The sequence below is a fragment of the Danio rerio genome, chromosome 22, assembly GCF_049306965.1.
Source record: "Danio rerio strain Tuebingen ecotype United States chromosome 22, GRCz12tu, whole genome shotgun sequence".
NCBI lineage: Eukaryota > Metazoa > Chordata > Actinopteri > Cypriniformes > Danionidae > Danio > Danio rerio.
Genome location: NC_133197.1, coordinates 34,857,834 through 34,883,872, shown reverse-complemented (window position 1 = coordinate 34,883,872; position 26,039 = coordinate 34,857,834).

The following is a 26,039-nucleotide window of genomic DNA, read 5'->3' as shown; positions in this document are numbered from 1 at the left end:
AATTGGTCCACCGTTTTTATGTTGTTAAATTGAAAAAAAGGACTGAGTGTGTTTATATCACCCCAATATGACAGTATATACACTATAGCTACACACGTCTGTCCAAACAGCATTTAAAGGAGATTTTTCACCATAGGTGCCCTTTAAATAAGGAAAAAAATAAAAAATAAATAATAATAATAAATAATTTGAATAATGGCATGGTCTCAGGACAGCCATACCACTCTCATATATATTCTAAATAAATAACATGATTTTTTATAATAATACATAAGATATTGTGCCTCAAAATGTAAGATTCCTCGTAATATCATAAGAAAATAATGATAATAAAACTAAATAATCCAGCTTTTAAAAATCCTATTCACAGAAAATGGGTTTAATGTTACTAATATGAGGAGCATTCCTAACATATTGGGGAAAACAACAACAACAAAAAATCACATCATTGACCTTTTTACAAGTGACTGATTCTTTTTGGTGCAATCTTAAAGGGTGAAATTGTCTAATTTGTCATTCTCAGCTATCAACCTTCAACAGCAAACAGTGGCAAATTCACATTCTTCTAGAGGGTCTGGCCTGGAAGCATTTGTCCCAGATATTCCTTGCTCTTTTTTAAGCTAAAACACAATATAAATATGGGTTACGCAGTGGTGCAATAGGTAGTGCTGTTGCCTTACAGCAAGAAGGTCGCTGGTTTGAGCCTCAGTGGGGCCAGTTGGCATTTCTGTGTGGAGTTTGCAAGTTCTCCCTGTGTTCGCATGGGTTTCTTCTGGGTGCTCTGGTTTCCCCCACAGTCCGAAGACATGCGGTACAGGTAAATTGGGTAGGCTAAATTGTTTGTAGTGAATGAGTGTGAATGAGTGTGTATGGATGTTTCCCAGAGATGGGTTGCAGCTAGAAGGGCATCCACTGCGTAAAACATATGCTGGATAAGTTGGCAGTTCATTCTGCTGTGGCGACCCCTGATTAACAAAGCCAAAAAGAAAATGAATTAATGAATAATTTAAATATATGCTAAATAATTGCTGTAATGTGGGCAGCATGGTGGCTTAGTGGTTAGCACTGTCACCTCACAGCAAGAAAGTCACTGATTTGAGTCCCAGCTTCTGTGTGGAGTTTGCATGTTCTCTCCATGTTGGCGTGGGTTTCCTCCGGGTGCTCCAAGTTCCCCAACTGTCCAAACACTTGCGCTGTAGATGAATTGAAAACTAAATTAGCTATAGTGTGTGTGAATGAGTGTGTATGGGTGTTTCCCAGTACTGGATTGTTGCTGGAAGGGCATCCGCTGAATAAAACATATGGTGGAATGATTGGCAGTTCATTCTACTATGGTGGCCCCTGATAAATAGGGGACTAAGCCGAAGGAAAATTAATGAATTTATTGTAACTGTGAGGCTAATTTAAATATTCATTAGCTTTTTTCTAACCGTATGTTACGTTAGCTTAACAACGAGTTAAAGGAATCGTGTTTTTCGCACTTCAGTATTAATAATATTGAAGACTGTTCTACCAGTGAGGCGTTCGGCAAGGAACAATAGTGTGAAAATGAGAGTCCTCCAGTGCCAGATTTTCAGAATAGATCTATAATGACTCATACAGCAGTTGGCGGCTAAGCAGGACTTAGCAGACCCGCGACTCAACTAACAAAGTACAGCCAAAAAGATCTCAGCGAGGTGAGGAGACACGATCTCTAATCCTCTTTCTCGGCCGTGTCAGATGATTCGCAAATCCCACTCATGTTTGATGTTGTCTGCGGTCGCGCTTCGGATAATGAGGACGGGGCCAGAAACCGCCAGGCGATGGGCACAGACCATTTAGTCCATTAAATCAAGAGTGAGCGAGTGCTGCCAAATCACACCCACCCAACTGAGCATCAGCTGCATTTGGACGATTGATGGGGAAAAAAAGTATGTTTTGATGAAAACTGAGGGTATGACGTGAAAGAAGCATTAATTTTTTTGTAAAAACAGTCCTTATATAATGGATTTAAGTAGGAGAGCGATCTAATTATTGAACTTTCCACAACCCTCATTGGCCAGAATGACTAAAATGTTGCTGCACTTAGTTAATTTTAGCTTATTTCTCAATAGTTCTTAGAACTTCTCACAAACACCATCCTTGAACATTGTTGATGGTCATATTTGTCACTATTTGGGCTTTTCTATGGCTGCAACTGTGTTGCGTTTAAATGTGAAACATTTCCCAAAGCGTATTTTTGCATGGGGTGCAACATATTAGCATTCACACCCTGCTAAAAAATCCAGCTTAAACCAGCCTAGCCAGGCTGGGAGCCCAGGCTGGTTTTAGAGGGGTTTTGGCCATTTCCAGGCTGGTTTCCAGCCATTTCCAGCCTGGTCTTAGCTGGTCAGGCTGGGAGATAACCAGCTAAAACCGGCTTGACCAGCCTAGCCAAAACCCCTCTAAAACCAGTCTGGTTGACCAGCTAAAACCAGCCAACCAGTCTAGGCTGGTTTAAGCTGGATTTTTCAGCAGGGCACCACCAGACAATAACAGTAACTATATTAGCATCCACACTAACAGACGATAACTATAGCAATAAATATATTAGCATCCACACCAGCAGACGATAACTATAGCAATAATTATATTAGCATCCACACCAACAGACAATAATTATTGCAATGTCTAGATTAGCACCCGAACCAACAGACGATAACTATAGCAATAATTAAATTAGCATCTACACCAGCAAACGGGAACTATAACAATAACTGTATCAGCATCCGCACAAACTGATGATAACTATAGCAATAACTATATTAGCATCCATGGTTATAAAATATAACTAAATTGATAACCATATAGCAGCTACACCAACAGACGACAGCTATAGCAATAAATATATTAGCAACCACACCAAAAGACCATAACTATAGCAATATCCATATTAGCATCCACACAAACTGATGATAACTATAGCAATAACTATATTATCTTCCACACCAACAAAAGATAACTATAACAATAACTATATTAGCATCCACACCAACAGACGATAACCATAGCATTAACTATATTTGCATCCACACCAACAGACGATAACTATAGCATTTACTATATTAGCATCCACACCAACAGACGACTACTATGCCAAATAACTATCCACACCAGCAGACGATAACTATCGCAAAAACTATATTAGCATCCACACCAGCAGACAATAACTATAACAATAAATATATTAGTATCCATGGTTATTGACGATAACTAAATTGATAACTACATAGCATCTACACAGACAAACGATAACTAAAGCAATAAATATATAAGCATCCACACCAACAGACAATAATTATTGCAATAACTATATTTGCATCAAAACCAACAGATGATAACTATAGCAATAACTATATTAGCATCTACACCAACAGACATATAACTATTGCAATAACTACATTAGCATCCAAACTAACTGTCAATAACTGCAATAACTATATTAGTGTCCATGGTTATAAACTATAAATATAACAATAGCAATGCTAATGTTCATTGTAACAGACAACAACTATAATTATAACTACAGAATATTAGCATCCACACCAACAGACAATAACTGCGTGAGTAGTATGTCCGAATTCACAGAATTCGAAAACCAGTATGTGTCCTATAACTTCCGGCGAGATTCTGAAGTGTGCATCAGAAGCACGCAGCATTATCCCATGCCCCGCTAGAGAATTTATGAATGGGAGTGAAGCGACACAACTCAGGTAGGTCACGTGATCGTGACAAAATGGCGGACATCCGAGTTCCATTCATACTACTCACATTCATATAGAACATTCTTTTCTAACGCATGAGTATTCATTCATGCATTCATTGATTTTCTTGTCGACTTAGTCCCTTTATTAATCCGGGGTTGCCACAGCGGAATGATGAAAGAGTATAAACCACCAACTTATCCAGCAAGTTTTTTACGCAGCGGATCCCCTTTCAGCCGCAACCCATCTCTGGAAAACATCCACACACACACATTCATACACTACCGACAATTTAGCCTACCCAATTCACCTGTATCACATGTCTTTGGACTGTGGGGGAAACCAGAGCACCCAGAGGAAACCCAAGCGGATGCAGGGAGAACATGCCAACTCCACACAGAATTGCCAACTGAGCCGAGGCTTGAACCAGCGACCCAGCGACCTTCTTGCTCTGAGGCGACAGCACTACCTACTGCGCCACTGCTTCGCCTAACGGCCGAGTAGTATGTTTAAATTCAAATGCAGTACCTACTGAGTAGTAGGCGCTTTCTGACGCAGCCAATAGCTATAGCAATAATTATATTATCATAAAAACTAACATTTGATAATTTTATAGTTACTATATTAGTATTTGCACCAACAGACAATAACTATAGTAATAACTATAATTGCATCCACAACAATAGTCGATAATTACATCAGTTACAATATTAGCATTCACACCAACGTAATAACCATAACAGTAACTATCTTTGTCCAAAATACACTAATAGATGATTGCTATGACATGGTGGCGCAATGAGTAGCACAATCGCCTCACATCATGAAGGTCGCTGGTTCGAGCCCCAATTGGGTCAGTTGGCGTTTCTGTGTGGAGTTTGCATGTTCTCCCCGTGTTCGCATTGGTTTCCCCCGGGTGCTCCAGGTTCCCCTTACAGTCCAAACACATGTGGTAGAGGTGAATTGGGTAGGCTAAATTGTCCGTAATGTACGAGTGTGAATGGATGTATCCCAGAAATGGAAGATGACAACGATAATGATATGCGTCCACACAATTGATAACTTTTACAACTTTTACGGCTCACGCTAACAAACATTACCACTAAATAAGTGTATATTTGCGAATGGTGATGATAATTAAACTCACACGAAATTTTTCTTTCAAGTTTGTCCAACTCTATTTTAGTTTAATTGTTTAGTTGTGGAAAGGCTTAAAAACAACATTAATATAAAACATATTTTCTGAAGGTAATGCAATTATCAACTATTTTGCCCCTAAGGCAAAACATGAAATAGTCAAGAAGATTTTTGACCCTTCAAAACAGCTTTTGACATTGTAATATGTACAGTAATAGTTTGAAGTTTGCTATTCCCATCTATAGCAAAACACAATAACATGGAATAACATATCTAAAACCTCTTATGGTTGTACATATGTGAGCATAGGGGCTGTATTGCAAAACTACTTCCAAAAGATTGTGACAAAAAAATGGTTCCTCTATGATTATGAACCAGTGAGCATAATAATGATTGAACCCTTGATAATGCTTACTTTCATTAAAGCAGAATGGAATCTGATTGGCTGTCTATGTTTTTAATCATTCAAGAACTGATTTAGTTTTGAAGTAGTTCCATTTATATGGCCTGGTGAACACTTTGTTATGCTAACATAATCAGAGTTGTTATATTTAATGTCCCTGGTGTGAAAGGGACTTAAGAGAATCACACAATCACATAAACATTTCAAAGCTGCTTGGGATTATACATATGCATAAAGAGATAACAACAACTGCATTTTCCCTAAACGCCCCTCATTTCCTTCTAGAAGCGCTGACAATTTTGTCGTTTTAACGCAGCTTGCAAGCTCAGATTTCAAACGGGTGTAGCAAGGCTTGTTAAGTTACTGCTGGATGCCCGCTTTGAGCTTAATGAGGTGTACGGGACCCCTCCTGCAGGATTGTACCTCATCACCAACACCAAGGCTCCCATTTAGGACTCTCAGTCTTGGATCGGAAGGCTTTCAAGAATGGAGCTCTCAGCTGAGTGAAGGAATCAAAAGTGGTGAGGCTTGTAAGACCGTTCACCTGGCTTGACGCCTAACACTTACCGCGAACAACACACACACTCAATCCCAGGCCATTGCGCCGGCAAAGAAAACGGCTTCATCAGAATTCTCCACATCTCTTGGCCCAGAGCGCCTCTCGGCCGAGCTGGGATTGGACAAGGTTCATTACCCCTCTTTGATGTATTTCTTCTTTCAATTTTACAGCCCTGCACCTTTTCCCTCGTCAGGATCAACTCTGAGCACAGATAAAGACCAACCCTTCACACATCTGGGAGGGGAAAAAAAAGGTGCGCTCGCTTCGGGCCTCGGGTTTTCTTTTAAAGCGAACCTTGAATATGATGCCAAGATCACATGAAGGCGATTCCTTCAATTCATCGGGCAAATTCGTATTCCTAATAGCGCAGGGCTGCTTTTCAGTCCCACTTTCAGAAGGTTAAATGTGTAGGCAGCATGGGTGTCGCTACTCCATTTTTAGCAAGGCTTTATTTATTTGTACTCAGCCGTCCTAAAATTTTTACGACTTAAAACTGTACAGGAATTCATGATTACCTCAGTTCCCTTTTTAAGGTGAATATCATGGAAATCTCAGCTAAAAGTCTATGATTGGATCCTCAGTGCATTTATCAACCCAGAAAATTTAGTAAACCTTATTCTACAAGCTTATAGGGGTTTAAGTCTATGTTGGTTTAAAAGAGGGGATCTTATAATACATTACCACCCCTTAATCTGCACATTTACTCGCACTGTGCCACTGCTTCACATACGAGTGTCTGATTCTGAAGGACATGTCGATAGCAGTACTTTGTGCTTTTACCTGTGACATTGATCCATTAAACTTTGCCAATTATCAACCAATCTCTCATGTGCCATTTATTTTTAAACATCTTGAAATAATGTGTTGCAAATCAAGGTCACAGTCATCTCTTCAGTGATAAATTTTCTGAGCAGTTTTCTTCTTTACCATACAAGACGTCGCTCTTGTCAAAATGACTAATACTTTATTTGACAGCTGATTCTGCAACACTTATCCTCTTTGACCTGAGCATGGTCTTTGATATGATCTTTCAGAAAAAAACTACTGTACAGGTTCGTCTATGGGGATCACTGAGGCTCCTCTTTCCTTCACTCCTCCTTTTCGTTCAAATCAAAAGTGTAATACTGGTGGCCCACAGGGTTGTGTTCTGGGCCCTCTTCAATTCCTCATCTACGTACCTCCATATTACTTACTTATTTCCATATTTTTAAGAAATATGGTATTCAATTGGTAGTCCCTGGTGTCCCACAGGGTTCTGTTCTGGGCCCTCTTCTATTCATCATCTTTTTACTTCGTCTTCACCATATTTTTAGGAAATATGGTATTCAATTGATACCCAATGACATCCAACTTTACCTGTCTTCCAAACCTTATTTTTTCCCCCTCCACTTTCAAGTACTAGGTCTTTTAAACTTCTAAAACTCCATAGTTGTAAAACCGTGGTCTAACTCTGGTACAAAATCTACTTTGGCTAAATTTGATTGTCTTACTGTAGATATCGACAATAATGCAATCTGTCCTTCTCAGCAGGTCAGGAGTTTGGGTGTCATTATGGATAGCACAGTATCTTTTAAAGGTCATGTCAACGATATCACCGGTTCTATGTCTTTAAATTTGTGTAATATTAATCGTATTGACCCAATCCAACCCTATCTAGACTTTCAATTGTGGGAAGCGGCTTTTATGAACTAAATGTCTATGATGCAACGTGACTAGGTTTACAGTGAACAAACTAAAAAACACAATATATACTGTATATTCCTTCATTTTTCCTACCTGTTCAAATCAAAAGTGTATACTGTTACTACTGGTGTCCCACAGGGTTCTGCTCTGGGCTCTCTTTTATTCCTCTACGTACAGTACTTCCCCTTGGCCATATTTTTAGGAACTATGGTATCCAATTGATACTCACTACTGGTGTACCACAGGGGTCTGTCCTTGGCCCACTTCTATTTATCTATTTACATCTTCTCAGCCACATTTCTATTTAGGAAATTATATCCAATTGATATCCCAAATCATTCAGCTTTACCTGTCTTCCAGCCTTTCTATTTTATCCCCCTCCATTTTCTTTTACCAAGTGTTTAACTGAAAATTCAGCCAACATTCTAAAACTGAGTAGCTGCAAAACCGAAGTCTTACTTACTGGTACATAATTTACTTAGGCTTAATCTGATTGTCTTAATGTAGACCTCAACAATAATACAATCTGTCCTTCTCAGCATGTCAGGAGTTTGGGTGTCATTATGGATGGCACATTTTCTTTTGAAGGTCATGTCAACGATCTTACATTACTGAGTATTTCTATTTGTGTAAATAATCGTGTTAATCCATTCCAACCCCATCTATTGACTTTCTAGACTTTCTATTGTGAAAAGTGGACTTCTTGAAAAAGGTCTAAATAGTCTGAAAGCTGCAACGTGACAATGTGTAGAGTGAAAAATCTAAAAAAACACAATAAGTACTTTATATTCCTTTATTCCTCTTTCCGTTCAAATCAAGAGTGTATTCAGTTACTACTGGTGTCCCACCGGGTTCTCTGGGCCCTCTTCTATTTATCATCTATTTACTTTCTTTTGCCCATATGTTTAGGAAATATTGTATCCAACTGATATCCGAAGACACACAGCTTTACCCCTCCACCTTTATGTACCAGGTGTTTTAGCTGAAATTATTGTGGGAAGCTTCCTCCTTAAACAATGTTTTAAAAGCTGATATGTGACAAGGTGTACAATAAACAACTTTTAAAATAAATCTAAAGTGTGTTAAAGGAAAAAAAAAAAAAAGTAGATGCAGGTAATAAGGCATGAATCCGGGAAACTCAGCATGCCTATGTGTGAAGTAAATATTTTGTCACTGGAGTCAAGTTCATAAAATTCAATTATATATAATATTTCTGCAATATAAGCTGTAGCACACTTGCTCTTTTTTTCTTCAAGCTAATTTTCTGATCAAATTGAATTATTTGAACTTCCACAGAAGACACAACTGTGGCAAATTTTTTGCATTCTAGTCAAATGTGATGCACATTTCCAAATTAACAACTTATTTTTAACTGTTAATATGTAGGAGGAATATTACTATGAAAACTCTTGAGTTGTTCAATGTGTTATTGGAGTTTTTTTTTTCTTACACCACAGTTCTGATTTTAAGACAATATTTAAGATAAGCATGTTTAGTTAGTTTACTTACAGCTGCGCACATTCTTTCATCAGGTTTGTTCTTTGTACATCATAAGTCTTACATCGGAAGTGACGTACACACATTTTGAGCCCTATTTTACACATCCTAGGCTCATTCATTCATATTTTCATAGTATTTTCAAAAGCACCGATTGGACCTCCAACCCACGTCCCTAAGCCCAACCGATAGTGTTTACAAAAGCACCGACTGACCCACCCACCTACTTCCCCAAACACAACCGTCAGTGTTTTCAAAAGCTATCCAGAATAAGAAAGTCCCTCTCCTTATTTTTACCATATTCTAACCCTGTTATTTACTTTTTTAATTTATTTTTTGCTGTCTGTTTTTGTCTTACCCACTATCTAGAACCGTGCTTCACCAGACTTGAACCCCGTCGTTGTGGTCAACTCCTCTTTGTGTCTCCAGTCCACCGAGTCATAGATGAACAAGGTGAGCTACTGGACAAACTGGTAACAGCGGAAAAGCCATCCATACGGAGGTAAGCAGTCAGCTGGCAAGCACAATCATTTCTGGATGCAGCCTTAAGGATGCAAGCTGAGATTGCATCACTCACCGATGCAATGTCAGACACAATGCACTCAATGGAGTGAGTGATGTCACTGTGACAGGTAGGGTTAGGGGTGGGGTTAGGTGAGCACATTAAAAAGCATTGGATGCAGCTCAGATTGCACTGCACCGAGTCTGCAGCCAGACCCCTCTCGGCAAGCGTGAAAAGAAACGGTGTCATACTACTATGTAGCATTCATTTTAAAGATGAAATGCAGCCATACGTACTTGTGGCTACATAATTCAAGATCTCCAGAAATGTATATAGGGCTAGGTTTTCAGAATGAGCCTCTTTGATTTTATACATGCCTCACATTTATAAATGAGAAACCCCAAAACTTTTAAAAAATAAAAGTGCGCAATACACTACTTTGAAATTCATTGCTGAATTTTGCATGTAAGAATCTGTGGAAAAATCAAGCAGTTAGTTGCATCTAATATTTTTAATTGTTCCCCAGCACTAATATTATTATGATGTTCCCATTGGGGGCTGAAACACAGAAAATTCCACTGCGTCTATTAGCCTGATCTCTCTAAACAATCCAGTTGAAGTTTTTTTTTTGCCAAAACGGACTGAAGCAAGTGGCAGATGACCTGAAATCATGGCACAGGATAATGGCGTTCACGCATGAACGTTTTACATTGAATGTCTGCCTCGTGATCTGGAAGCCTGTCAGACACGCACAAGTTCACAAACAAACACCAGACGGCTGCATGTACATCTTACAAACGGAATCTCCACAACCACCAGGACTTCATTTTCAACTTCATTTAGCTCTAGATAATGGTGTCTGTAATCTTTCTAGCAGATCCCTTTTTAATTCAAGTGATGTGCGTTTGTACATTTATATAAACAGCGGTGGCTGAGAGGCTGATTATTTATGGTCCAATGGTGTTTTAAAGGATATTGTTTGCTTGTTGTTGTAGTTGTTTGTTCAATTATTACACTTATCTGCTTAAGCGTGACGTCACATGGCTTACGGGTCCAAGCTCCATGTCAAACTGTATAGGGAGGTAAATGGTAATAATAAACGTTCATAAAAGTATGTAATACTTTCAAAAATCACAAATCGCAATATACAAATCCATGTGTAGCGGAGTGGTAAGTTGGGATACTAAATTGATACTAAATTGAAGCTGACTACGCCACCCTTATCACAGGGAATTTAACACAGGTTCTTGTTGTAAGGAACAGGCATGAGATGTGAATACCAAAAATACAAAACTTTATTTTCCTTAATTATGCAATATAAAAAAAAATCTTTTAAAAGCTTGGTCGCCAATAGTAGCAGCAGTCACATCAAGGAACAATAATGACAATGGGAGGAGTTAGAGGCTTACCAGTGGCAGGAAAACCAGTTGCGAACCACAAAACTTTGCAATCCGTGCGTAAAGTTCACTATGTGAAGGCAAATAGCGTCAGTGATTCACAGCGCAGTTGTTAGAATCTGCACATTAAAGTTCGCACATTAATCCGGTATCATATAATGAAAGCACGTATCAAAATGGACTCCAAGCAGTATACTCAAACGAACTTTAAAAGCAGCAGGATCCAAAGCCGCAGTATCACAATTGTTGCTCCAAACTCTCCAACCGTTCGTCTATAGTCAGTTATCCTTCCTAAAAGGATAACAGATCGGGGCACAATTATTTAAAATAGTACATAGCTTTAGCTTGCGAACCGCTTCATAAACATGCACTCACGGACGCATTAAAAGTACAATAAGCCCCGGAGTAAAGAACGATCCTGCTGAGGTGACAGTGACCACGACAAGCCACAGCAAATCTATCCCCAGATGCTAGGAAATAAAATACAGCTAGTTAAGAAACACTACATAACCCGATGCTAAAGGGAAAGCTAAACTAGGTCCGAGACCGCCTATTACTCAGTGAGTACTGCATCTGATTTTAAATGTACTACTCGACCATAAGAAAAGTGTGTTCTATATGGTATTAATGTGAAAAGTATGAATGGAATTCATACGTACTACATCCGCCGTTTTGTCATGGTCACGTGATCTACCTGCGTCAGTTGCATCACTTCTCTCCCTTTCATAAATTCTCTCGGGGGCATCATGGGATAGCGCATTATGCATGGGATGCGCACTTCAGAATCTCTGAAGTAGTAAGTCATCAAGTAGTTGAGTGCATTGTCTAAATTTGTATTTATTCAGTTTTTAAATTAACTTTAGTAATATTATTGATTAATTTAGACATATTTATATGATTTATTGACAATATAGTTTGTGAAGAATTTTTGTCAGTCTTTTAGTAGATATATTTTATGAGAGACTTGCTTTGTTTACCAAATAAAGTGGATCTAATCAAGTGGTGCTCATTGCAGAGCCACTTGGGCAGAGCTGAGCTCCAGCAAGGGGGAGCTTGAGCTCCAGCTCCTCCTTCCTTGCAGTTATTCTACAAGTGATGTCACTAGGGGTTGGGGTTAGGAGTGGGGAGGGTGTACGCATTAAAACAGCTGAAAAAAAGAAAAAAAAGAAAATAAAAAAACATAAATGAAAAAAAAAAAAAAACATTAAAAAAAAGCTCCCCCTCAGCTCAAGTGGCTTTGCAGCGTGCAGTGTCGCGATCTAATTAGATTTGCATTGTAAACATTAAATAAAAGGTAAAAAGGTAATACTTTTTATTTAATACATTAAGGTTTTAGTTATGTGACTCAAAAAAACATTCCGCATAAATCTGCAGATTTTTAACAAAATTTTGCGCAGAAATAGCAAAAAATTTCCACAGATTCCGTCTGGCCCTAGATACGAGCTATATAGGAGACATATCTTGTATGTACAGGGCTATTATGTGGATATAAAGAAGCAATACAGGAGAATTATATGGTCTGTATTATGCACATATATCATACCTGTCAACCTTCCGGTTTTTCCCAGGATTCTCCCGTATTTTACAGTTCTATCCCGCTAAGATCCCGTAAAGGTATTTTCCTGTATTTGCTGTGTTTCTCTGAAGGGTGGCAAATAAACATTAAAGAGTCAAGCCATACCGCCGAACCACCAGGGGCCGCCCCTTGCTCTTAATGCGAGTCTGTTCTGCGCTTTCGCTTTGTTTAGGCACGAAAACACTTTGAAGCAAACATAAAATGGCGCGATACCCTTCCTTTTTATTACAAGTGTCGTCTGCCCTTCATATGTATTCCTCAAAACAGTCATAGCGCTGCATGACTGCCAGTTGACATGTTCCAAAGTGATAAATAGACTGTTTTCCAAACAGACTCTGGACTCGTGGTTTGAAGCGGAGCAAAAGTCTGGGTTTTGGGTGCGTGTTTAAACAGACATACACATAAATAATAATATTAATATCTACAGATTTTGATCTTGGTGGGGGGTTTTTTGAACACAAGTAATTTCATCCTAAATTAGCATAAACAGTTAGGAAAGCAGTCGAATGATTTCATTTTAATGTTAGTTTTGTGCATTTTTAAAGTGACACCTGTCATTAAATGTAATCAAATAAAAAATCTAAATTAATCATTTATTCGTTGCTTTTTATTCAGAATATGTATGTTATACAGTGAAGAAACTGCTAATGAGATTTGATTCTATTTCATTATGATAGCTATTAAATTTAATAAGCTGAACTGTTTGCTTATGTATTTGCTGCTATAATGTATACTATTTATTTTTTTCTTTTGTAAATAATAATATCAAAAACATATTACTGACCATTTAACTGGTTATTTACAACGTAACAGCTCCAAATGACCATATTTAGTAATTTGGGGATTTTTGAAGAGCGTTGGGGGAATCCCTTATTATAATGGGCATATCCCTTATTTTCACATCCCAATGTTGACAGGTATGACATATATGCATATATCCTCATATAGGTTCTTTCCATGTGGTCTAAAACCTGACAGGTGGGCAAATCTAAGCTTTTTTTTTATAAACAAATATAAACATGCAAATAATGAATAATAATAACAACTTTATACAAAAGCAAACTGTCATGAATAAACTAAAAAAGCCCCCCGAGATGAAGAAGGCATGAAATTATGTTTTTTATATCCAGCTAACTCTATCAAGCCCCTTCAGCTGCTCCAGAATGCAGCAGCACGAGTGGTCTTCAATGAACCTGAATGAGCACATGTCACTCCGCTGCTAGTCCGTTTGCACTGGCTGCCAGTTGCTGCTCGCATCAAATTCAAAGCTCTAATGTTTGCCTACAAAGCGACTTCTGGCCTTGCTCCTTCTTCTCTGCTCTCACTTCTGCAGATCTATGTGCCCTCCAGAAACTTACGTTCTGTGAATGAACGTCGCCTCGTGGTTCCATCCCAAAGAGGGAAGAAATCACTTTCGCGAACGCTCACGCTCAATCTGCCCAGTTGGTGGAATGAACTCCCTAACTGCATCAGAACAGCAGAGTCACTCGCTATTTTCAAGAAACGACTAAAAACTCAACTATTTAGTCTCCACTTCACTTCCTAATCTGCAATTGCCTCTCTGGATATCACACTAACTGTACCCAAAAAAAAAAAAAAAAGTACTAATACTTTCCTTCTTAGACTTTACAGACCTGAAACTTGCCTATAGCACTTATTCAATGTTGCTCTTACAGTTGTGTAAATTGCTTCCTTGTCCTCATTTGTAAGTCGCGTTGGATAAAAGCGTCTGCTAAATGACTAAATGTAAATGTTATATTTATGTAGGCTAGAAAATAATCTTTTTTTGTAATATTTCAATCCTTTAATTATTTTTATTTGTAAAGATATTTGCGTATTGCTGTACATCCTGTGTGTATTAAGCAATCTTTAAACGAGGCGCACAACTAACGCGCTCTGCACTGGACTTCAGACCTCCTCTCAGCTAGTCTATTGCACAGACTATTAAAGTTTCTCAAAATAGCAATGCACCTTAACACACCTCTTTTTTTAGACCAGCCTGGTCACCTTGTTTATGTTTCAGATGTTGAGCGACATGGTATAGTTCCTCAAAATAGCAACGCGCCAGCAATGCACCTTAACACACCTCTTTTTTAGACCAGAATGCTTGGTCGCCTTGTTTATGTTTCAGATGTTGAACGACACGGTGGCTCAATGGTTAGCACTTTCGCCTCACAGCAAGAGGGTCACTGGTTTGACTCCCGTCTTGGTCATTTGGCATTTCTGTGTGGAGTTTGCATGTTCTCCCTGTGTTGGCGTGGGTTTCCTCCGGGTGCTCTGTTTTCCCCCACATTCCACACACATGTGCTATAAGGGAATTAATTAACTAAATTGGCTGTAGGGTATGTTTGTGGCTGAGTGTGTATGGATGTTTCCTAGTGATGGGTTGCAACTGGAAGGGCATATGCTGTGTTAAACATATGCTGGATAAGTTGGCGCTTCACAGGGGTGGCGACCCCTAATGAATAAAAGGACTAAGCAGAAGGAAAGGAAATAGTTCAGATGTTTTAGGGAAGAGAAAAAAGATCACTGTCCAAAATTTTTAATTTTAAATGAATTATTAATTAGCTACCTAATTAACAATATTGAATTAATAAAACAGTACTTATAATTAATAATACATATTTAAATGTTGAATAAATTAAGAAATCCATTTCATTAATTTTGTAACGCTTGCATGAAAAGACATTTATGAATAAAAATATTGCATAATTAAATAAAATATTTACAACCTAAGACAAACGGTGAGAGAGGTCTGGATGCAAACCTGGTGCAGTGCAATCTGGGCTGCATCCAATGCTTTTTAATTGGCTCACCTAACCCCACTCATAACCCCACCCCTCACAGTGACGTCACTCACTCCATTTGAGCGCATTGTGTCTGACATTGCAACGCTGAGTGATGCAATCTCAGCTTGCATCATAAAGGCTGCATCCAGATATTACTGCAAACAGACATAAAGGGAGATGAGTATATATGTGTTAATGTAAAATGTATTTAAAATTACATAATTTAGCTGGAAATATAATAATGAAAGTCATATTAATAATATTTTTAAGAACAATATATATAAATATTTAATCTTGTAAAATTATTATTTTTACATTTATATTTAAATAAATATAAAATATACAAATTAATAATAAAGATAAAATACATTTATATGATTTATTTTTTTAAGTATATAACTTATTTGACTAATGAATAAGTTAACACACTTCTTAATTTAAGAATATTCGGTTTCCTTGCTCCTCTCTTTGTCTGTCTATTTTAACTCTATTTTCAAAAGCCATCAAAATAGGTTAGGTATGGAGACCTCGAGTGGAACTGAAGGGCTGGATGATTGAAAACAACAGTTTTCCTATTTGTATAATTATGTGTCAATACTGTCTAAAGTGCTTTCGATATTGTTGTTATTACATGTATATTCTGTTTAAAATGATTGTTCATTCAAGACAGACTTTGTGTATGAAGAATATAGCAGTCTGAATGCTGTTTATACCAGTTTTGAACTAGTTTGATAAGACAGCTGAAAGAAACAACCTTGGTTTTTATGACAGATTGTCTATTGCATGCGTATATGCAGGTCTGAGACCAGCTCTTAATTGTCTATGGGCGACTTGACCCAAGCCTCTTGTTGCCATTCCTATCTGTATTCAGATAAGACTCTGCATTGACGTATATATTTACAATTGCTTATCTTTGTTTTTTAGCCAATCAGAACATGTTACCTGGATCACACCCTTTCTGGTCTTGTGTAATATTTAATAATAATAATAATAATAATAATACTAATAATAACACCTCATATAAACAGAAAAACACAGAATTGTTGACATTTATGCAGATTACTTAAAAAAATAAAAGCTGAAATATCACATGGTCCTAAGTATTCAGACCATTTCCCCAGTATTTAGTAGAAGCCCCCTTTTGATCTACTACAGCTGTGAGCCTTTTTGGGCAACCTCTCCCTAGTAGCAAAGAATTCTGGCCCAGATTTGGCATAAAGCTGGCACAGCAGGCATTCATCCGGCACTGGCATACAGCATGTGGGCCAAACATGGCCCGGGTTTGGCAGAGGTGGCACCGTTTTTAAGGCGGCACACCAGATTTGAGCCAGATGAAAAACGTAGTATTTGGCCCAGATTTAAAAATTTGATAAGTGGGCCATGTGAGTTTGGCCAGTCTTGACCCACATTTAAAATACACTAAAATCATTTTTGAGTAAAGAAAAAAAATTCTACCAATCAGGTCACTTTGAGAAAAAGCGTGCCCATAGTGTGCCTAAAGCGCATCACTCCATGGGTTTATCAATTTCATTGCCATCGTGACACACCAACCTATCTGGCCCAGTTCAGGCCCAGTTATGAGTTATTAACTTGGCTGAGACTTGGCCCAGATATGGTCCGTGTTTGGCCCTTGTCTGGAAGCCAGATTTGGTCCAGTCATGTACCGTAATTCACTGCGGCATGTGGGCCAAAAAAAACCTGATTGTGTGGGCCAGAGCTGGGCCAGAGAAATTTTGCTATGTGGGCTGCCATTCCTCCTTGCAGGAAACTGTTTGGAAGCATGTCCAAGAAGACGTCCAAAATCTTTACATACATTGTCTCTTTTTAACGACCTAAAATCGACCAAATATCAACAACATTTGATGTCATTATTGAACATCAAAAGAATTTTGTCCTGAGACGCTAGATTTTGAATTTTGGTCACCTGACATCACAACCTAAATCTAACCCAATATTAACGTCTTATGATGTTGTGTGCCTTCTGGGCAATAACTCGATACACTACAGAATGTTACATTTACACGCACATGCACAAATGACATCTAAACGCATCAGCTTTTAACAGCATAATTCTCACTACTCACTACTCTTGAGTACTTTTGCAAATAATGGTACATTTACTTGAGTATGATTTTTCAGTACTCTTTCCATCACGACAAAGACAGAAGAAATCAGTTATTAGAAATGACTTATTAAAACTATTATGTTTAGAAATATCCAGAAAAAAAAACAGAAATTAGAAAAATTTACAAGGGGGCTGTGAGGGAGCCGTAGGTGAAGACATGGAGGCGGATTGAATCCAAAAGCTGGAGGTTTATTAAACAAACAACTAGTATCAAACAATAGGCAGAATCGTGATCATGAACCAGGCAACGATAAGCAAACAAAGAGGCAGTCCAAAAAGGCAAACAAGGCAGAGTCCAAAATCCAAAAACAGTAGTCAAAAGAGCAGGCAAAAAGGTCATAACACAATGGCAGAAATAGCAGTAGGAAAACCGCTTAGTAGGCAGTGAAACTGGCAATACTTCGCAATGATCACACATAAGCAGTGTGCTTATATATGGTGGCTACCAGGAAGTACCACAGAGGAAGTACCCAGTCAATATTCGGGAGAGAGCTCCCTCTGGTGGGCGGATGAATGGTAAGCTGCCATATTCGTTACAGGGGCTAATAATTCAGGGCGCTGGCTGGCCCATTTAAGAACTGTCACGGCGTTGTTATGAACAATCAGGTGTTTTTCTGTCAATATGGGGTGCTGTGTGTACATTAATGAGAGAAAATGAGCTTAAATGATTTGAGCAAATAACTGCAATGTAACTGACTGACAAATGTAAAGGGGTCTGAATACTTTCCATACCCACTGTATATTATATATATATATATATATATATATATATATATATATATATATATATATATATATATATATATATATATATATATATATATATATATATATATATATATATATATATATATATATATATTCTGTATATTTTAGTGCCTCCCTCGCCTTTTACCCACATTTGAAACTTGAAAACTCCTATTTTCTTTAAGCATCTCCTCTCTCTCAAAGTAATTGCGCGATTAAAACCATTTGCACATCTCTGTCCTACAGGAGCGGCCGGATATGTTTTGCAGATGGAGATGGTAATTTGATGGCGTTGATCATCCAGCTCTGAAGGCTGTATTTTTGCGTCGGCTCATCTAACAAGGTCACGATGTTTGGGTTAAGGACAGACAAAATTAATATGTGACTGCGGCGAGAAGGCCACGTTTAATTTCGCAGGCCCTGCTTTCTCTTCTGTCCGTCTGGGAACCGAGGGCCAAGCGGTGGCCTGATGAGGGCACTGCCATCACGGCTGCCCTGCCAACGTTTAATTGCTTCGCCTCCGTCAAAATGGCACTGTTTTTGTTCTTTTCTGCTCCTCATCTCATCTCTTGGTCTCTGGGTCTGATACACTCAATTCCAGTTCTGCCAATAAGCGCTAATCCTCCTCCTCCTGCTGCGGGAGACACAATCAACAGCTTTATCTGCAGCACAGGCCACACGGCTGCTAAACATACACTACTACCTGCACCTTCTGTCTTTCGTCATTCATTTGTTTGTTTATATGTTAGTTTTATATAATTTTGTTTTCTGTATAGCTATTTTTTCATCTATTCGTTTATTAATTTTCCTTTGGCTTAAGGCTGACTTATACTTCTGCGTCAAATGCTGGCGTATGCTATGGCGTTGACGCATAGCCCTTCACCGTGCGTCAATGACGTGCACCTCTCAAAAAAATGTAACTACACGTCGCAGCAACGCATAGCGCAAGCTCTGTGATTGGTCGGCTTGGTAGCGCTGACGAGTCTGGGCGGGACCGAGAGCCACACGAGCGGTGCTAGCCCAATGGAGCGATTGTTTACAAGTGTGGAGTCCCGTGAAGTAGCTCCAGATGAAAACTTTTGTTTTGTGTTTACCTCATAGTTAAAGTTCTTGCACATCCGCCGGTTCCTGCCTCAAAATGAGCGAGTTTGAGCCACTTCTACATCCTGGAAGTGTTCAGAAAAAGCAAAACAGCAGCAAAGAAACTCGACACAGAGGAACATTAACACCTCACTGCCCACTAGCGTTTCGGAAGTGTTAATGCAGAAAAGAGACAGCGCACAGAAGTATAAATGCACAGCTACAGGAGCTGCATGCACCGTGGGTTACGCCGGTCACGCAAAAGTATAAACCAGGCTTTAGTGTCTATTTCAGAGGTTGCCACAGCAGAATGAACCACCAACTATTTCAGCTTTTGTTTTACACAACGCATGCTCTTCCAGCATCTGAACACTCAGGCCCCGTTTACACTAGTACATTTTAGTTTTAAAACAGCATTTTATAATGAAAACGATCCACGTCCACACTAGCGTTTCACCCAGCGTTTCTGAACAACTCTCCGTCTACACCACACCACTGAAAACGCACATCATGTGACCACATACACACACACTCTGGCATGTGCTGCAGCATATCTACCCAGATGTGAGCTGTGCTCATCTGACTGTTCATCAAGGATCAACTGCTAGATCTAATCTCACTATATTTGCTAAATATTATATTTAATTAATCTTATTGTCTATATCTAACAACATATTCCCCGACTTTGGTGTTTTGAATCTATTACTTGTTCTCAGGTAATGTATTTTGGCTGAGCGCAAAGATAAGTTAATAATTAATGTAACCATGTACATTCTGTATATTGACTGATAGCTTGCCTTTATTTCTTATAATGTATAAATGTATTGTTGGTTATTCTTTTATAACGGCCATTATTGATTATTAAAACTGATATTCAGTGAAAGAGAGGGTATGTTTCGTCTTTTAAATGAAAATTAAAGGAGTAATGTTGTAGGCTCCGTTTTGTTATGAATATGCATACAGTGAAAATGAGGCTCATATAAATATGCAGCATTACGGCTCATCATTTTTAGTGTCTGTTAAGTTGCTAATATCAAAATGAAAAGAGCAGTTCCTTAAATCATGACTTTATTTTATTATTAAGATAGCCAGGATGATGTGAATTATTACGTACACACGACGTGTCCTCAGGAGTTTGTTTTCCATATCAAACTTGAGAAGTTTGAACTTAAGGAGAGGATGCAAGACTAAACTTTGTGCAGGCTGCTTAATATTGAGGAAAAGCCCCAATTAGATGGGTGAATGTCTGCAGCCACGTCTTTGGTTTCAGATTCCTTTGTTTTCCTCCATCCACACTGACATGGAGCAGCAGTGTTTTAGAATGAAAACGGCCTCTCCAGCGTTTCCAAAACGCTCTGTTTTCGGCACTCATAAACTCCGCGTGATGTAGACTGATGGCGTAACGGTAGCAAAACTTATGCATTTTCAAACTAAAACATATTAGTATAAACAGGGCCTCATTTACTACGGCCATTTTAGTTTATTTGATTTACCTATAGCGCATGTCTTTGACTGTGGGGGAAACCGGAGCACCCAGTGTGCTAACCACTGAGCCACTGTGCCGCCCATTTCAGAAAACAGTGATACAACTAACAGTAAAATTAGCAAACATGATTAGCACTAAAAAAGTGATTATTTATTTTACTTGGAAAAAAAAAGTGAGTTAACCCATTGCCTTATTTGCGACAAGCTGACTTGACTTAAGCCCAATCCCAATTCAATTTTTTGTACTCCTACCCCTTCCCCTTGGCCATTAAAACCGAGGGTGAAGGGCTTTAATATTTACCTCTAAGAAACAGCCCCTGCACATGTCATCAAATGTCATTGCAATCCCTTGCTTCATATGAGATTAGACGACTGCTACAGTGATTCTAGTTGTGTATTTTTTTGGTATTAATCTCCAGGAAATCACTGAAGGCATATATTACGTTATCATAACCATCTAACGTGGCAATAAGATCGTAACCGTACTGCTCATTTACACAGTGGACATATTCATCTGTGTAAACACACCAAAACAAGACACAGCAGACACATTAAAAAGTTAATTTCCAGCCACTAGACATCACTGACAGGGTATTTGAGTGTTATCGAGTGTCAGAATGTTGTGGAACTGCTATTCAGGAGTTATGATTACTAATGATAAATTTAGCGGTTTTTATTTTAGCGTTTTTTTTTTAAGCATGATGGCAAATATACTAAAACATGCTTGTTTGTTGTGAAAAATTCGTAACAATGACAAAAAAAATAATAATTTGTGGATCTCCTTACTTCCGGGTGCTGTGATCCTGTTGTTTCTGGTGTATTCTGGGAAATTTTCAAACCCTTTGGCTTCGAGTGTTGTCCTGAAAAATCTTCATTCCAAGAGCTGTTCAACCCTTCCCCTTAGCCTTACGCCTTCAAGCTAAAGAGAATTGGGACATCCCTACCCCACTTGGGAACTCACAAAATGAGGGGTAGAGGTAAGGGTTAAAATTAGGATTGGTTCTTAAAATAAGTGAATAAATCCATTGTAATTTGGAACTGTGAGTTAATTTAACCTAATTTTTATAGTTATGCACATAGTTAATTTACTTTAAGGCAACGGGTTTACTCACCTTTTGTAATTAAATCCAACTAACTGTTTTAAAAGCAATAGGTTTACTCACTTATTTTAACTCAGATCCCATGCAAATTTGTTACAGTGTAGTTTTTACAAATATTTATCAATGAGGGATATTTTCTTGGCACACTTTAGGCCCATTAGTACAAATTGAGCATGGTGTCAACGCTACAGCCTACCTGAGTATTGCTGCTGACCACATGTCCATCCCTTTTTGACCACAGCGTACCCATCTTCTGATGGCAACTTCCAGCAGAACAACGCGCCATGTCATAAAGCGACAAATATCTTAGGGTGCTTTCACACCTGTGAATCGATTCAGTTGTTCTGAAACAGAGATTACAAATGTTATATTGTTGCTCTTTGCTCTTGGTGCAGTTCGGCTTTCACAATGCAAAGTTTCTAATCGGACCAAAAGCGCTAAAACATGACACGTGTTGGTAAACTCTCCTCACATTGGTCAGAGTGTCAGGGTTTATTTTGCAGAGTCCCGCTTACACCCTTGACAGGGTGCGCACAACGTGTCTGAGGAGAGATGCAGTGGCGGAGGGGTGAGAAGGGTGCGCGATGTAGCCTATTTGAGGACCAGGAGGGAGTCGCGAAACTTCCCGCCCTACTTAGAATTCTCTCTTCATACAGCCGTATGCCCATTACATATATCTATAAAACACACTGATATAACCGCGCTCGGATCAGATCGCTTTCTCACTGCAATCAATCCACTCCAGAGTTCGTTTCAGTCAAGCCGAGACCACCTCATTCAAGCGATCTCAGAGCGGTTGATTTGGCGCGGATCCGAGAGCGACTGGTGGTTTCACATATGCCAAACAAACCGTGCTAACTGGGCAAACGAGACAGGTTCCGAAACAAAAGTTTAGCTGTGAAAGCACCCTCAGACTTGTTTTTTTGAACATGACAATGAGTTCACTGTACTCAAATGGCCTCCACATTCAACATATCTTAACCCAATAGAGCAACTTTAAGATGTTGTGGAATGGTAGATTGGGATGTGCAGCTGACAAATCTGCAGCAACTGCGTGACGCTATCATGTCAATATGGAGCAAAATCTCTGGGGAATATTTCGAGTACCTTATCGAATCTAGGCCACAAAGGATTAAGGCAGTTCTGAAGGCAAAAGGGGGTCCAGGTACTAGCAAGTACTGGATAGAAGTAGTATAAAGACAAAAATCAACTGTACACTTAATCAATGTTATACAAACTCAATGATACAGATTCCCACCACCAACCGAGAACTTCATGATTAGACTTTTTTGGACTGGTAAAGCCATGTGATATTTTTTTCTCATTACCCTGCTTTGACTACACCCCACTGTGGACTCTAAAAGAGATTAACGTCCATTAAAAGCTCCACGGTGGACTGACCTTCTCACAACAACACAGGCAAAGTGCAATTAAAGCTGTTCTACGGGCTTTGTCTGACATTCGTCATGGAGGCAGAGGGAGACGCCACCAACAGACTGTTTTCCTGGTTTTGATGGAGGACAAGGCTTAGTACAAGTGGAGCTTAAAATTCCTTTAGTTTTAGGAGCGGAATCAGGTCGTAATTCAGCTCCGTTCTTTCAGAGCCAAGAGGAAACCGGACGGATCTACAGAAACAGTTGATCTGCATTGGTCTCAGTAAATTAAGAAGAGAATATGAGACTGTTTAACTTGTAGGTTTCATTATACAATCCAGATGATTTTGAAATTGGGTAACAGCATGGATATGTCCAAACATATTCACTTTCATGTTGAATATTGTTTAAAAAGTGTGTACGAGAGACATTTTACTTATTAATTCAAATGATTCATTCAGAGTGAGTCTCTAGTTCACAACACAGTGATTCAAATTATCTGTTAAGAGGTAAAAAAAATAATCACTGATTTAAATTATTCTTTCAGAGTGAGTCTTCGGTGAAGTGTAAGCCGATTCAAATGATCTGTTCAGAGTAAGTAAACAACTCACTGACGAAAACAATCAAGTCCATTGAATCCCGAATTCAATCATTTCAATCAGATCTATATCACAACATGGACAAAAATGCATTACACTTTTAATTTCATGGAGACTTAAAATGACACAACACAAAAAGCACCATTACAATACCCAAACAATGTAACTTCATTGTAGGTTGACTATGACGAAATGACGAAATCCAATGCATCTAATCCATTCCAGATGGACAAAATCAAGTCATGTCCTACTCTTTTTACTCCAATTCACTCAAAGTGTGTGTTCAGCAGACGTTTCTCCTGAAAAAAACATCACTACAGAGAGGAAAAAAGGATTGCGATGTACGTGTGATGTCAGTGATGAAAGCGCACTCGGCTGCACAACATCAGGCTACATCATTTGATGAATTACCACTGGTATGATCACTAGAACGTAAACACAAACATCTCATATTATTAAAAGTCTGCTTTTAATTGCCTCCTAAATTACTGCCAGCTTTCCACGGGTGGTAATACCGAAATGCTAATTACGCAAGCAAACATCACTGACTTATTTGAATTCATTGCATTTCATAAAAAGCCTCATTTGCATAGAAAGGGCAACAATGATGATGAAATAATTGAAACAAGTCTGGCGCAGTGTTAAATGAGTGCACTAATTGCCTGGTCAAGTTGTGTAAGCTGCTGGAGTTTTTTGGCACTGGAACGTTGCTTTATAAACACATATATATAAACTATACACACTCACCGGGCCCTTATATTAGGTAAACTGCTGGTTAACGCCAATCACATGGCAGCAGCTCAATGCATTTAGGCATGTAGACATGGTCAAGACGATCTGCTGCAGTTCAAAGCGAGCATCAGAATGGTGAAGAAAGGGGATTAAAGTGACTTTGAATGTAGCATGGTTGTTGGTGCCGGACGGGCTAATCTGAGTATTTCAGAAGCTGCTGATCTACTGGGATTTTAAAGCACAACCATCTTTAGGGTTTACAGAGAATGGTCCGACAAAAAGGAAATATCCAGTGAGCGGCAGTTCTCTGGGCGCAAATGTGTTGTTGATGCTAGAGGTTAGAGGAGAATGGCCAGACTGGTCTCAGCTGATTGAAAGGCAACAGTAACTCAAAAAGCACTCGTTCCAACCGAGGTCTGCAGTAGAGCCTCTCTGAAAGCACAACAAGTCTAACCTTGAGGCAGATGGGCTACAGCAGCAGAAGACCACACCGGGTGCCACTCCTGTCAGCTAAGAACAGGAAACTGAGGCTACAATTCACACAGGCTCACCAAAACTGGACAATAGAAGATTGGAGAAACTATGCCTGATCTGTTTTTTAAACATTTTGAAGATAGAATATGATGAAGGGTAAATTAGGCTTTATGAAAAGCTTTCATTTGTTTAATGTATTCATGTTGTAAAACCACACACAAATTTACATTTAAAATTAAATGATTAAACCTGAACACAGGAAACTGAAAAAAGAAGAAGAAAAAAACTAATTGTAAACTGACAGTTTTATAAAAGCCATCCATATGGATATAAGCAGGCGAGGCAAACGCTGACAACTTCTTTTGCTTTTGTACTACTACTGACATTTACAGCGAATATGCGATCAATGGATCAAGGCTTGTTGTTTTTTACTGGCAGCTAGCTCTCTGCAACTCTCACATGGTCGCCCACTGAAGCTAAGCAGGGCTGCGCCTGGTCAGTACCTGGATGGGAGACCACATGGGAAAGCTAGGTTGCTGCCGGAAGTGGTGCTAGTGAGGCCAGCAGGGGGTGCTCAACCTGCGGTCTGTGTGGGTCCTAATGCCCCAGTATAGTGACGGGGACTCTATACTGCTCAGTGAGCACCGTCTTTCGGATGAGACGTTAAACCGAAGTCCTGACTCTCTGTGGTCGTTAAAAATCCCAGGATGTCCTTCAAAAAAAGAGTAGGGGTTTAACCCCGGCTTCCTGGCCAAATCTGTCCATCATGGCCTCCTAACCCTCCCCATATCATGATTGGCAATCATCACTTTGTCTCCTCTCCACAAATCAGCTGGTGTGTGGTATGCGGTCTGGCATAAAATGGCTGCCATCACGTCATTCAGGTAGATGCTGCACACTAGTGGTGGATGAGGAGATTTCCCCCATTGTGTAAAGCGCTTTGAGTGCCCATTATACGTATGGACGACTTTTATGGATCGGTCAGTTTGCTCAGTAGCTCACCTTGTATGGCATAGGTCACAAACACAATTCCTGAAGGGCCGCAGCTCTGCAGTGTTG